The sequence below is a fragment of the Dermacentor silvarum genome, chromosome 6, assembly GCF_013339745.2.
Source record: "Dermacentor silvarum isolate Dsil-2018 chromosome 6, BIME_Dsil_1.4, whole genome shotgun sequence".
Taxonomy (NCBI): Eukaryota; Metazoa; Arthropoda; class Arachnida; order Ixodida; family Ixodidae; genus Dermacentor; species Dermacentor silvarum.
The window spans coordinates 160,781,523-160,793,173 of record NC_051159.1 but is presented as its reverse complement, the minus strand read 5'-3'; positions in this window follow the sequence as shown (position 1 = coordinate 160,793,173).

Sequence of the window (11,651 nt, the reverse complement as noted above, 5' to 3'; positions counted from 1 at the left end):
AAGGCAAGCGAATGCGCTGTTCCAGCGACGATGTTAAAGTTTGTCGCACTACCAACTGCGCTGGTTGTGATTTAAGTTTTCAAGTCTTCCAGGAGGAGGAAACAACTTTATTTTGTTAATTTGGCTTAGTGAGAGGTGGCTACCAGGTGCTTACAGCAGCCTCCTCGGCTCTTTTGATGGCCCGACGTTGAACCTCGAGGTTCGGGTTCATAAGTATCGCTTCCCACGCTTCAGGTGAGGGAGCGGCCAGGAGATCTGGTGGGGGTAGATCTTCTCTGCAGTCCCAGAGAATATGATTTAAAGAGGCTATGCACCCACATAATGAGCAGTGTGGGTCTGTCAAGTCAGAGTAAAAGTGTGCGTATATTTGTGGGCAGGGAAAGGAGTGCGTTTGGAGTCGGCGCCAGGTGACTTCTTGTCCCTTGGTGAGCTTGGGATGAGGTGGGGTTTTTGTCCGTCTTGCGAAGCGGTAGTATTGGGCATTTGGGTAAGTTGGATATGGCTGTCTTTGAGTCGCTGATTATAGTTGTAAATCCGGCTGCTGCAGCGAGGGCAATGGCCGCTTCTTCTGCCTCCGCCGAGTTGAGAGCACGGACAGAACAGGCCGTCCTTATTGGTGTTGCTCGGGACGTAAATTGGCATTGTTGTTGATGATCTTGGGGAGGCTAATTACGCTGATTGCGTACGTGTTATGTGGCAAGAAATATTGAGCAGCGTCGACGTATGCTGCTTCGGAGTTGGACCCGTGGGTTTTGTGCAGGGCTTCAGCTTTTGCTTTTCGTCTGCCGTCGTGATGACCTGCCAGCAGGTTCTTTGGCAGTGACTTGATGATGAATGTCTTTCTGATGTTTGGGAGAATGGTGGCAGGATCGTTGTGCGTTGGAGATACTCTGTGCCCGATGCGGTCCAGGATCCAACGGCTTATCTTGCTTCCCTGTAGTCGGTGAATGTGCGCCATGCGGTGTGCTTCTAGAAGCTCTTACACGGTATTGTGTAACCCCAGGCTTAGGAGGTGCTCGGCAGGGGTGGTACGGTTAGCCCCAGCACAGATTTGTGCACTTTGCGAATGAGGCGGTCCAGTGTTGCTCTTTCAGTTTGGAGTAGATGTAGGTAGGGAAGGGTGTAGCTGAGCCTTGAGATGACAAAGGAGTTGATGATTTATACCTTGCTTCATACCTTGCTTGCGTACCCTCACTCGGGTGATTAAATGGACCCGTTTTATTCACCGCTATGGTGAGACGATCAATGGTGATGTTGTTGTGGTGATTATTTTGTACAAAAAGGCCCAGGACCTTCATATGATCCACGTGAGGTATTGTAGTGTTGGTGACGTACATCTTAATGTTCGTTAGTGGGGTTTTTATTCTGCGTCGGTCTGGGGGTCGCAGTATTAGTATCTCCGATTTGCTCTGCGAGCACTCTAAACCTGCGTCAGTCACATGCTGGACGACCGTGTCGGCGGCCTTCTGCAGGGTCTTTTCGACTTGTCCGTCGGATCCCGTAGTCGTCCAGAGCGTAATGTCGTCGGTGTAGAGAGTGTATCGCAGGCCGGGTATCGTGTCGAGTCTTCCAGTATTTTTGTTTCAACGTCAACTGTCGTCGGCACGTTTCTTTAGCGCTACTTGAATTGGTGCTCTGGCACCGCGGCCAAAATTTATTTATTGCAGTTGCCGAATGAAGCCGAATCACCGCAGTGCACTGTAATCCAGCCATGATGACGGTGTCTTTAACGCTGCGCATTGATAAGGTCGTAATGCCGCAAATACCTCTTCACGTGATTAACATGTAATCACTGCTTTATGCACTTGCGTAACAAGTACCCTTGAATGAACTTGTGCATATCCATATACAGCTGTTATATGCGCAAACTGCAACGAGCATAGACAGTTTTGTTTTTATGCTCGGAGGCGATTATCCAGCAATGTAAGAGCAGCGAAATCAAGGTATGAGAATGCGATGTTCCCGTGACGGAAACTGAAAGAGCTGTCGCTATGTGAACAGTGACCAACGGTATACGAAACGCTCGAAGATATATAAGTAGACGTTTCAGAGAAAACGTGTTTATACTAGGCTAGTATAACTATACCGTAAACTTGAAAGACAAGTTTTGTTACCTGTAATATTATAAGAAACAAATTTTCGCGGACTCCTTTCATTATGTCAACATGAAAAAAAAATTTAATGCAGTCATGAGATGTCAAAAATCATGAGACCTGGTCAGCTTTATGAAAAGCGACACCTCAGAGTTATCGCGCAGTGCAACTTCAGGAGAGCGTCACATTACGAGCTTTTATTTAGTGTCAGCCTCGTCTGCTAGCAGAATGATAACTGGCGAATTTAATTCGACAAAAATTAGCACGTTTAGCTGTGTTAAAGGTCCTATCGTGAGGCCACGTGTCAAGTGGACAGAGGCAAGCCCTTGTGAAACCAGTTTCACAATATTTTAAATTCACGTTAGCCCACTACATATTGCAATAAGATCCACAAGATCTATAAGATCGTCAAACTCTGATATATTTTACAAAAGTTTACCTGCGATTACGATACTCCCTAATAAGAAACTTGAACGCAGCTGTATACGTGTTTTCATTTCGCGATATATTGTTGACGCGGACAATCTGTCTCGTGCGGCAGGTTGCGAACGGAGGGAAGTGTGGCTTGACTGCCTCGGCTTGTCTGGAAATCGTGAGAGCCAGCTCGTGGGTGACACGTGGGCGCGATTCACATCAGGCGTCGCCGACAGACCTCCCAGATGACGCTCGCTACTGTGGTGCCATCTCGTAGCCATCGTCGCCGCACTACGCTATTCTCACGCTTTCGCCATACCCTTCTCCGCTTTCCGCCCCATGGTTCCGCTGCACGCTCCTCTCCCCTTTCTTTCTCGCGCCTCTTCGCTCTCTCCCCTTATTTTCATCAGCCGCTGCGCTCCGCGTTTCCTCTTATCTTTCGTTTAGCCGGAAACCAATGGCTTCATACACCATATCAATCGATGGACAAAATATCTCTTAGGTCAGGATGCGCAGGTTCTTAGGGGTAATCATCGGCCATGACCTCTGTTGGAGTCCCCATGTCACCTACCTAAAGAAGCGCCTGACAGCCATCTTTCATCTTTTCAAGTTTCTTGGAGGAAAATCCTGGAATACTTCAGTACACGCGATGATGCAGCTCTACAGGACGCTGTTTCTCGGGTATCTGAGGTAGAGCACTGCACGGGCCGATTTTTGCGGCCCGGGCCCGGCCCGGGCCCGTTTTTACATTGGGCGGCCCGCCCGAGCCCGATCAAAACCTTTATGGCGAGACCCGGGCCCGGCCCGGGCCCGGAAATAATCTACGTTACCCGCCCGGCCCGGCCCGCCACCCCTTTACCTTAAGCCCGAGCCCGGCCCGAGCCCGACTCGAAACTGGCCCGAACCCGGCCCGAGACCGAAAAATACATGTTTTTCAGAGTTGAGAAGCCCGAGAATAACTCGCAGAAAGCCCGAGCCCGGCCCGGGCCCGCGTCAAAAAACCCGAGCCCGGCCCGGGCCCGGGTCAAAAAGCACACGCCGGGCCCGAGCCCGGCCCGAGCCCGTGAAAAAACTGCCCGGCCCGGCCCGGCCCGGGCTTTCGGGTAAGCCCGAGTCCGTGCAGTGCTCTAATCTGAGGTACATCTTGGCAGTGCTGACCAATACCTGTAGAACTAACATTCGTACAATCGAAAGTGCTCAGGCACAGGGGCACTTAGGGTATGTCTAGAGTTGCCACGATGTACATCAACATCAGAAACCATTGCAATTGCGCATGACTACCCAGACAAGATTCACATCATTATGGAAGCGCTCAGAGCACAAGTCAGGCACCTTGCTCGCGCCCCTTCCCACTATCTAGCCTCACTGCCAGATGACCGACCACGCGCCTCTTTTGTCAGACGATACAGCCTTAACGTGCATACCTTCCGTCAGGTTACATAGCTGCAGCGATAGTTTTCTTTCGCCCTTGGTGCTTTACTCAGCCACAAGTTTGACTGTCAGTGCCAGGAATTCGAACGAAAGCCCAAATCTCGTCACCAGCTCTCAAGCAACTTTCGCTGGTCTTGCTGTACGAAAAATACAGTGATCATACCCATCTATACACTGATGGTTCAACCACCATGGTTATGCAGGATGAGTGTTTTTTCCTGCGGAAGTCTCCACCTTGAAGTTCAAGACATCACATCAGACGACATCGACAGCCGCGGAGCTTGCTGCTCTTCGTAGCGTGCTTCGCATAATTCGTGAGGAACCGCCTCAAAAATAGAGTGTCTTCTCTGACTCCAAGGCAGCTATACTTTGCTTGCTTTCCGCCTTACGCCGTGGACCTTACGAACAACTATTCCTAGAAATCCGAGAGCTTCTTCATCACCTCGTCGAGCAATGACACGACGTCACCTTTCAGTGGCTCCCTAGCCACTGTGGCGCAATGGGCAACGAACAAGCCGATGAAGCTGCTCGATCTGCTTATGAAGACGGCGTGCAGGAATCTATGCCACTTTCAAGAATAGATGCAGCAGCAAAACTGCGTGTCCTTGCAAATGATGCCACACAATCGTTATAGAACACACCTAGTTTGCATCAGACACCTCTGCATCGACTGGACCCTTGTATTCGACTTCGACCTCCACCTGGACTATCCTGACCCGAAACAACGGTACTTTACCGATTGTGGCTTGGCGTCGCATTTACGAAGGCGTTTGCTTGCCGCATCGGATGGGAGGATAGTGCTGTGTGTGACCACTGCATGTGACGAGGAAAATATCGAACACGTACTTTGTCATTGTCCCCGATACAGGCGCACACAGGCAGTCAGTCGCAACCGCTCTTGCGCGTCTTCACGACCAGCCGCTTTCGGAGTGGGCAGTCCTGGAACACCGGCTCATACAGTCGTCGCACAGAAAGTCAGTCAAGGCCTTCTTGAAGTTCTTGCGTTCGAGTGGACTATCTGACAGACTATAGTTCTCACGGACGTTTCCAACCTCCTATATTTTTTTATTCTTTTTTTTTTTCGTGACTGCTTTTTCTCCCCTCAGTTCTTTCCGCCTTTCATTTCCCCTTATCCTTCCCTCAGTGCAGTGTAGCCAACCAGATTCTTTTCGGGCTAACGTCCCTGCCTTTCCCACCCCGTTTCTCTCTCTCTCTCTGTCTCATCTTTAACTGTGTTCGTTCGCTCGGTTACGAGGTAGGACGCCGACGCTCGCCATAGGAACGGGCACCTAAGAGCTGCGCTCTGAAACGGGATCATAATTATGCGTGAAATGCATGCGCGTTCCACTAGATGAGCAATATATTTACTGGGTAGTAAACAGACATCAAAGATACAAGAACAACAATAATATTACTGAAAAATCAGAAATTATGGAAGATGATTGTCAATTACGGTGAATGGCCGAATGCTTCTAGAAAGCTGTTCGCTTGATTAAAGCATCGGTACGCTTGAATGCGTGTATTTGTAGGTTGCGCTTGTTTCATTGCATAATTCCATAGTGAGCAGAGCCATTAACCAGCCCATCTGCACTGGTAGTATTGGTAGAAAGGGCGTGGGTCTCGAATAGTGAATAGTTTGCGTTCGGCAACCAACCCACCCCGCAATTCGGTTTAGTGAGATCACATGCCCTTTGCATCGGCGCCTTTGCATCGGAGCTGACAGTCCCACATCTGACCACCGAAAACGGGCGAAAGAGCCGAAGAAAGCAATTCGCTTTAATGTTTCATCGTAATGTGAGGGCGAGCTTTAACACCCGGATCTTGAAGCAGGTGGAGCTACACTGGTGCCGAAATCCAGTGTATTCGCAAGGAATCGATGGCAACACCACCCCGTCAGCGTTAATTAATAATAACTTCTGGGGTTTTACGCGCCAGAACCACAATCTGATTATGAGGCACGTCGGATAGTGGGGGACTCTGAATTCATTTTGGCCACTTGGGGTTCTTTAACACGTACCCAGAGCACTGTACGCGGGCGCTCTTGCATTTCGCTCCCATCGAAATGCGGCTGTTCGTGGCCGCGATTTCATCCCGCGACCTCGTGCTTAGCAGCATAATGCCAAAACCACTAAGCAACCAAGGCAGGATCCGTCAGGGTTACCGACCATTCCCAAGCCACTGAATAAGTCTTGGTTAGCAGATGGTTCTCAAGGGCGCTGTGTCAGCCTGTGCAGTGAACGGAATGCTCCGCGATGCATTTCAAGCCTGGGACAAGTTTTTATCCATTGCGCATCGCGAGAAGATCCGCGGCCGCCGCCGCATTCTCGAGAGTCTAAACTCCGGGAGTAAGACGAACGGATGCCGTCGACTCGACGCGAACCACTCGGGCCCGGTAATCTCGAAACTCTCGTGGCCCCGGCGCATCTCTCTCGCCTACCTCGTCGCGCGTCGTTTCAGTTTGTTCCACCAGTTTTCCTGGCGCTCCGTCGTCGGCGCCACCGGCGGCCATGACGCATCTCTCCTAATTTGCACCGCCGGCCAGCACAATTACCACGCGCAGCGCCTCGCGGGAACCTTGCCTCATATCTCAAGGGCGGCTCAGGCCGGAAATGAATTTTCGTTGTCACCTGATAAATGATCGCGCGACTAGGGGCCTCGGTCGGCCGGTAATTACTTCTTGTCGCCTCTGTGCGCCGTGGCGCGCACGCTGCGAACTCTACTGCCAACGCCTGTCGCGACGCGCGAGGCCTAAATTCTGTGCAGGAGAGCACCTACGCGAAAGTCGAGGTGTGGTGCGCGTCCCCTCGCACCCCCCCTAGTTTCCCAACTCGGGAGGCTAGACGCATTACATCGGCGCCATTTGCGTAACGCTTTCTATTTTAGAAGTCGAATGTGATAACGTCTGTTGTCGAGCAACAACGGTGTTCCTGCCGGCTTACAAGCTGCAGTCGCCACGTGCGTAGGTTCATTCTACTGTAAGTGATGAAACGTAGGGGAACGCAAAGTCTGCGATGGCAAAATAGTTGTGCATATCGTTTTTCAGCCAATGCCCGAACGTCGTGTCGAGGGCGTTGGGGCGAAGTGAGACGGGGAAGTCGGAAGGGGAGCGGCGCAGTGCGGCTTGCTGTCCTCTTTGATAACACGACACCCAGTATGAAGCTTCTAGCAAATGAGTCGTATACTTGCCCGCCTACCCACTGCGACATTTTGCAGCATAGTAGAGACAGCGCACTGCAACCACAATGGTATCTACTGTTGCTAAACGTGCTCAATCGTGAGCAGTACTGCTCTGATGGCCTATCGCGTCCGGGATTGTCAACGTTACTTTAAGCTGGTACGTGTCATGCCGTTATACTCTCTAGTACTTTGAGCTGCGGATTGGTGAAGGGTCGCCTCTATCACTGTTCATTCGAGCACTTCCGTAATTATTTTCGGAACTGATACCGTTCGTCGCAACTGCCGGCGCTATCAAATACTAGATTTGGAAGACTGCTCTATTGAACGTCCTGTACCTCGCTATCAGTCATCGCTTCTGAGAAGAAGAACAAGCCGCTTGTCCATGAAACGTGTATTGTTAACGGCAAGGTAACATAGTAAGATTTTTTTATTTCTGAGAACTTGGACACCATGAAAGTTACAAACGAGTGGCATGACCGTCAAACGCGTATTAATTGCTCGGAGCAATAACTTAGGAGGGGTTGTGACGGAAACGTCCATGGCTTTGTCAAGCTGCCGAGGGAGAGTATTTAGTGAGGCCTACACGGCTATCATGCATTGATGTGATGGCGAAATAAATGAAATTGAATTGAAAAAAGATTGCGATATTGCTCATAAAGCACTTGGTACGCCACGTTCGGGAATTTCTCCTTGAGGGCGCATATTACAGCGAAGAGCTGTATATAGCTAGCCTATTCATCCGTCCGTCGCCTGTACGCAGACACTATCATCATCAGCAATGGCTCGAGTGTCGTCATCTCCTTGCACAGCTGGCTCGTTGGCACCCCTCGGCGCAACCGCGCCAGCGCGCTCGTGCCACTGCTACCGCGTTCGTCGTCGCCATCCACAGCTGGGTCCGTTGCCGCTCATCATTTCAGCGTAGAATTTCACTTCTCTTCTGTCGTCTTAATGGGGAGGCCGCGTTTACGGGGGTATGAGCCATTGCTTAAGGGTGTATGAGCCACTCATTATCTTACGTGACGGACAGATTTAATTTTGAAGCAATTTAATTTTGAAGAATCGCAAGCGGCAATGCGACAATGGCGGATGGCGGGCATACCGTCAGTGACGTTATTTTCTCCGTCGCAGCCGAACGTGTGTGCAAACTCAGTAAGAAACACGAAGACGTAACCAATAATTGATAAATACATTAATGTACCGTCGGGTTTAACCCATTGATAAACACCAGGGCCGCGTGTTTCAGTTTCTCTTGTTAACCATCTGTACGGAGTGCTTGGGCGGTGATTTTTTATAACTGCATGTTCCTCATTTATTAGCGACGGATGACAATTTACACAAGGCGTGGAGTATATTATGTGGTTAAAAACTTGGAGGGCGCTTAAGCCTCGCCTTTAAGAGTGGAACGCCATAGCAGTCAACGATCCCTGAGTGCCTTTCACTGCTTCCCGGCAGCTGCAGCTTATGTAACCGTAATGTCTACCGGGAAACACTTGCGACGAATGCTATGCACTAAGGGGAACCTTCTGGTAGAAACGCAGCCTCTTGCGAGGGCAGATCCCGAAGGTCGTGCAGAGCCGCGCTAAAAAATTACGTCATTTTCAGTTTTCCGTTACTCTTTCGCACTTTTAATATTTCAGTCCGTGAAGATTTAACATAAAAGGCATGCGCTGTCGGTGTTTTGTATCTCGACATTTGTTTGTAAGCTCTCATTTTCAAAATTCTGAGGATTAACTTTGTCAAGAATGTAAGACAAGGTATGAGCAACTTTAGTGATAGAATGGATGTGGCAATATAACCCACATATATACCGCATGTCATATAGCAAGGCGTGGCAAATACATATACCTAAATATATACGGACATTTTCGCTCACGGACAACGACGCCGACACCGTATTTTCTGTGACACGGAACCCTTAACGCACTCGCGTTAAAACGTGTCTATAGGTTATATACTGTGTGGAACTTTCGTCGCCGTGTAAAAAAGGAAATGAAACCACTGAAAAACACTAAATACCATCTACTAAAGTCTAAAGACACTAAAGCATGCAATGTTTTGTACATTTGTCATTGAGAGCACCGAAGGAAGTACAACAAACAGAAACATGCGCATTTTCCTGAACCAGTAAAAGCACAGAGTTCATGTTCATGCAGATTTCTGGCCACATAATCAGAAGTCGAGACAGCTGTGTCAAAAGTGCGCAGAAAAAAACAATGATAACTGGGGCACTAGAGGGCTTTATAAAGAAAAAAAACTCAAATTGCTAACTGACCTAACCATCTAGATATACACCTGTATCACTTACTATGTCATTAATTAAAATTACACTGTCCTTATTTCGTTTATATTTCGTTTTTCTTTCCGTATTTTCTTGCGTCCGCCTCTGAGAATTCCGCACTCAGCTCAATTCTAAACATTTTATTTTGTTATTTGTTATTTAGGAGATTTTGGTGCCTTTAGGCGGCACCGGTTATTCCGTTTCTCATTGTACAAGTACATACTAAATACGACATTTCGATCCGGCACTGAGCAAAAGGAAGATAACAATAACGAAAAAGTCAGAGAGTCAGGGGACGTAAATGCGCTGAAACAGTCCACCCCAATTATCACATCAAAATTAAACATTTAATGTCGTCTCACCTAAATGTAGAAGAGGCAATTCACAAGACATTAGAACGTAAAGTCAGCTCTCATACACTAAATACAGATAACATGAATCCAGGTCACAGAAATTCGAATGCTTATGGGTGCAGAAAGGAATACAAACTACAACCTATAATTTCCAACAATAGTACTCTCTTCGAGAAATCTTCGAAGGGCCACCAGCGCTCGCATGTGTAATGCATCTGTTAGCCATGGGCCTAGGAAGGAAGGAAAGAGTGGAGAAGGAAAGACAGGGAGGTTAACCAGTTTAGCACAACTGGTTTGCTACCCTACACATGGGAGCGGGATGGGGGGGGGGGGGGGGAATGAAAGATGATATCTTTAATGCTTAGGGGCTTACGGTCTATTGCCATTAATGTACGTGTCAGATGACGTCTGCCAATATCGTATCGTGGACGATCCAGGAATAGATGATGTATGTCTTCATCTACAGGGCCACAAATGCATTGTGCACTATCAGCGCGGCAAAAAGTAAAAGAAGTACAATGTCTCAAGCGATAAACTAGTTTTTCAAAAGATCTGGTGGTATTTAATGCGCGTGATATGCGCAAATCAAGGCAATGGTCAATAGTAAATGATACTGAAGCTTTCTGAGTTTAGATCAAAGCACCTTTCTTTGCAACCACGGGCTGCAGTCTGCATTAAAATATGGCCAAGCTCCCCTTGTAATAGAGGAAGCCCTGATGCCACATTGTCCTTATGCGCTTGTCGTGCCGGCTCATCAGCTGCTACATTCCCTGGGATGTTGCAGTGGACAGGTATCCACTGGCACGTTATTATGTGAAGTTCTTTACCTGCTTTCGTACGCTTCTTTAGAGTATCATAAACTAAAGCCGAGTCTTGAGAGCTGATGTTGACATTACTAAGACATGGTAATGCTGCCTGAGAATCGCTCAGAATAACTTATTTTTCCCCTCTTTTACCGTGTTTATGTACCTTAGCACTGATAATACGAGGAAATAGTTCTGCTGTAGTTTATTGCCACGTGACATCGCTTATAAGTCGGTTTAAGGTTGCATTATAAAATGACAAATGCTGAAGTAGATGAATTACATTGACAAGATCCATCTGGATACGCTTGGACGTAGCCCGGGTATCTGAAATATATCTGATATAATGATAATGGCAATTGTTGTGTTGCAATCTATGAACGTGTCTGTTTTTCGAATTATTCCTTCAACGGAAAACCCTATTTTGGATCTGTGAGTCGCCATGGGGGAAATGACACATCGGCACTCTATATTCATGTTTTTACAAACGATTTTTGTGTTCCTTAATTACACTATCAGTTCGAGTCTTAAGTCTGTAATTAAATGTTCGAGCTAGCGGGTGCCTCCCATGCTGCACATAAACACGTAAAAAAATGTCTTCAGGTTTCGATTGCCTTCATGTCAGGTAGTGGAGGGTGATGTGCTCCTGCAATTACTAAAGAACTTGACGTTGCCCTAGGAACACCCAAACATACTTGGAGACTCCTAGCTATTAATCGTTGAAGCCACTTGTCAGACGAGCGGGAGAGCCCGTGCATAACCGCACTAGTCAGCAGTATACTCTGATTGAACCTGCTCCGCCTTTTCCATCGCTTCCCTTTCCTTCTGACAAGCGTCCTGATGTTCCTCTCTGACATTGCCTGATAATGCCCTGAAACAGTGACCAACTCGGGACACTCTGGAGAAGCTGTTCACCCGCCACAGTGGCTCAGTCAGCTAAGGCGTTGCGCTGCTGAGCACGAGCTCGCGGGATCGAATCCCGGCCGCGACGGCCGCATTTCGATAGAGGCGAAATGCAAAAACGTCCGTGTGCTTGCGTTGTAGTGCGAGTTAAAGAACCCCAGGTGGTTAAAATTAATCCGGAGCCCTCCACTACGATGTG